The sequence below is a fragment of the Mixophyes fleayi genome, chromosome 3 (assembly GCF_038048845.1).
Source record: "Mixophyes fleayi isolate aMixFle1 chromosome 3, aMixFle1.hap1, whole genome shotgun sequence".
Taxonomy (NCBI): Eukaryota; Metazoa; Chordata; class Amphibia; order Anura; family Limnodynastidae; genus Mixophyes; species Mixophyes fleayi.
The window spans coordinates 343,059,604-343,063,791 of NC_134404.1; the positions used below are offsets into that span (position 1 = coordinate 343,059,604).

General features: G+C 41.9%; 1 long non-coding RNA gene across 1 annotated transcript; it reads left to right on the forward strand.

Moving 5' to 3' along the window:
• Nucleotides 1-725: 725 nt before the first annotated feature.
• LOC142143060 (uncharacterized) lies at nucleotides 726-1,264 on the forward strand. The gene is made up of 3 exons (XR_012689484.1): nucleotides 726-762; nucleotides 852-969; nucleotides 1,180-1,264. It is a non-coding gene; the product is annotated as an uncharacterized LOC142143060 (long non-coding RNA).
• Nucleotides 1,265-4,188: the final 2,924 nt, after the last annotated feature.

The window sequence follows — 4,188 nt, forward strand, 5'->3', positions numbered from 1 at the left end:
ACTTTTGTGTAGCCCAGAGTTCATGTTTACTAGTATTTTTTTGCTGTTTTATGCAGCAAATGAGAGTTTGCTGCAGCTGCTGACACTGTGCACTCTTGCACAGTCCCAGTTCAGGAGGAGGAAGGCGAAGTTTATGGCACAACAGAAGAAAACTCGGTGTCTGTATATGCGCAGGAGGAGAGCGTTTCTCAGGGCCAGCATCGCCTCAATTTTGAGATTCAGTGCTGCCAGTAACCGAACCATGCGTGCCAGAGAGCGTAGCCACGGAGAAGCTTTCTGGTCTACTGTGGAAGCGTTTGAGGAACAGCAGTGGATGCAACACTTCAGAATGTCACGTGGGACATTTAACTATGTGCTGAACCTTATTACCCCAGCACTTTCCAGGAAGGCCACTAACTTTGGGAAACCTATTCCACCATGTAGGCGCCTTTCTATTGTGTTGTGGTGGTATGCTACCCCTGGAGAATACCGGACAATCTCCTGCTTGTATGGAGTGGGGATATCCATGGTGTGCACTCTAGTGCATGAAGTCACCACGGCATTGCTGGAAGCCCTGTATCATCGCTTCATCTCCTTACCGCAAGGTCAGCGCCTGGATGATACAATTGCAGGATTCCTGAAGCGTGGGTTTCCACAGTGTGCTGGAGCCATAGACGGGACACACATCCCCATCATTGCCCCCACAGACAACCATGCGGATTACTACAACCGCAAAGGCTGGCACTCCATCATTCTGCAGGCTGTGGTTGACCACAACTATTGGTAAGCTTTTTTTATGGGTTTTTTTATGTGACTGTGCCATGTGTAATGCGTATTGTAAAACATATTTATATATGGTTTTTTTATGTTAGTTTCACAGATGTTTTCATCGGGTGGCCTGGACGTTCCCATGACGCCAGAGTTCTAGCAAATTCGGACCTTTACCAAATTGCTGAGGAAAGACAAGATGGCTGGCTGTTCCCTAGAGAGGTAAATATCGGTGTAATGTTGTATGATGTTTTTGTAATTGAAGCTTATATGCTATTGTTTGCTATCAATATTGTATGTATTTACTGCCCCTTTTTATATACAGATGTAACACTTGCAAAATGCATTTTCACCATATAGTACCAAGTGTACTGCGTTATTTGACCAATATTTTAAACATGGTGACGTGAAAATGCATGTTTTTATTTACAGAAATCTACGTTTGTTGATGGTGTGGAGATACCGGTACACATCATTGGGGATGCTGCTTACCCTTTGAGGCGCTGGCTGATGAAGGGGTTCACTCAGCAACATTACCTGTCTCAGGAACAGATCCGGTTTACACATAGTAACATAGTAACATAGTAACATAGTTGATGAGGTTGAAAAAAGACACCAGTCCATCAAGTTCAACCTATTTTGGATCTCCTGCGATCCTGCACTTATATTTGAAATTAATCCAGAGTAGGCAACCGCCCATCTGTTTCAATTTTGAAAATCCCCCCAGACTCAATATTGCAATCCAATTTTTACCCTATATCCACTACTATCCTTTATTTTAAATTAACGGTCGTATCCCTGGATACACCTTTCAGCTAAAAATTTGTCTAACCCTTTCTTAAACATATCTATTGAATCTGCCATCACAACCTTCCCTGGCAATGAATTCGATATCTTGACTGCCCTTACTGTAAAGAACCCCTTCCTTTGCTGGTTGTGAAATTTCCTCTCCTCTAACCTTAGGGGATGACCACGTGTCCTGTGTATGGTCCTTGGGGTAAAAAGTTCCCTTGAAAGCTCTCTGTATTGACCCCTAATATATTTGTACATAGTAATCATATCTCCCCTTAGACGCCTCTTTTCTAAAGTAAACATGCCTAAACTGGCTAATCTTTCCTCATAACTTAATGACTCCATACCCTTTATCAATTTTGTCGCCCTTCTCTGAACCCTTTCTAGTTCCAAATTATCTTTTTTATAGAGTGGTGCCCAGAACTGTACTGCATATTCAAGATGAGGTCTTACCAACGATTTATACAGTGGCAAAATTACACTGTCTTCCCTTGCATCTATGCCCCTTTTTATGCATGCCAATACATACCCTTAGCTCTGCTCGGATGGTGGTGGAAAATGCTTTTGGGAGCTTGAAAGGACGTTGGCGCTGTCTATTGAAGCGCATTGACATTGACACCAAGCTTGTGCCCCACGTGGTTGCTGCTTGCTGTATTTTACATAACATTTGTAAAATTCAAAAAGAGCAATTTCTACCTGAGTGGAATGTGCAGGAATCTGAAATGCCAGTGCTGTCAGTGGACTCCAGTACTTTTGAAGGAGAGCGCACCAATACCTCTGCTGAACTTATTAGGACCACCCTCACTGCCAATTTGACCTCACTTGTTTGAATGTACCACACAAATGTAAAAATAAAAAATATATGTTTATTTCACATATTGTATTTTGTTTTGTACATATTTCCTCATATGTCTCTTCACAAAAAAATATAAAATGACACAATATAAAAGTGCTTACTTGCATGTAGAAAAAAATAAAATATATACATAAGTAGTAAACCGAAGACACAAATGTGCCCATACAGTAAGTGGAAATTTGCTTTTCATGTTATATATATATATGAGAAGCTAACGGTGTGATTCCAGATCACACGTAACATACATGATAACAATTAACAGTGAAACATTTGACCATAAAACATGATTATTACAATTGCCTATATTGTGGCATTTCTGGTGGTGGAGTGGTTTGGAGTGGATAACCCGGTGGGTATTCTATGTTGGGGTTACCCATAGGTTGAGCATGTTGTGTATTGTGTACTGGGTTTGGAGGGTTATTGTTGCCTAACATGGGTTGGCCCCGCTGGTACATAGGATAATGTCCGTCATAATAGTAAGGACTTGGAGGAGGTGCCTGCACCCGTGAGAGGAGTCTGTCCATGAATCCCATAATACACTCACGATTTTCACGTAACACGTGTTCCTGCATGTTCATGATTTGCATGAGGAAAGAGTCCTGCAGTTCCCGCTCATTGTCCATGAAACGCTGCAGTTGTGTATTCTCGTGTTCCCTCATGGTGCTGTCCATCTCCCGCAGTTGATCCATCATGACAGTTGTCATTGTTTTAGTTGCTTAGTCCATTTTGTTGGGCCTTTTGCGTTTTTTAGGAACGTTGTAAACTGTACGTAGAAAAAAACACAGTAAAACATACATTAGAACATACTTGCCAACATTTTTTTTCTTTTTCCGGGAGATGCCGGCTGGGACGTGGGCGTGCAGGGGGCGGGGCTGCGAAATCGCGTCATTTTGGCCCCGCCCCCGTGACGGAATGACGCAAATCGCGTCATTTTACAGTGGGGGCGGGGCTAAACGCCGCGATTCCGGGTGAATCGCGGCGTTTAAACTAAATTTTTCCCCTTTCCTATCAGGGAGATTGCCACACTCGTCCGGGAGACTCTCGCAAAATGCGGGAGTCTCCCGGACAATCCGGGAGAGTTGGCAAGTATGCATTAGAATATATAATGTGGCAGAACAAAAAAGCAGTGTTGTAAGCTGATATGTGCTTGAGGCCTCCGCCCTCTTGCCCAGTAGTTTTGCACTGCAACATATGCGTAGAGATGTTTTAATACTTTGGAGTGTATTATATTTGTCTTTTGGGCTTTTTGTTGATATAGTTCTCTTTTTAAAGTTATGTGTTTTGTTTGGTTTGTTAGTTCATTAGTGTTTGGTTTGCATTTATGTTGATATACTTCTCTTTTTTTTACAGTTATGTTCAAACATTTTTTAATTTTTTTAAAGTTATGTAGATATATTTTTGGTATTTGGCTTGCATTTCGGTTGATATTGTTCTCTGTTTTTGGGACTTTTGTTTATACAGTTCTTTTTTTTACCAATTATGTAGATATAAATGTATGTATATATGGTTGGTTATTATGTGAGATTATTAAAGATACTTACTGTTGGAGCGTAAACTGGGACCTGGCATAGACTTTGACACCGGCACTGGTTCTGGCTGCGTTTCTTGCGAAGTCTCTGTAACGACTTGCGCAGCAGGGAATGGCTGTGAATCGTTCAATTCCTCCCAAGACATGTTGGTGTCATCTGTTGTGGCAGAGCACTCCAGTTCTGGGGTGTCTTAAATAGAATCTTCTATTATTATGGTTGCGGTCTCACTTGTCTGTGTGCTCTCTGGTGGTGTTGGTATAGCCG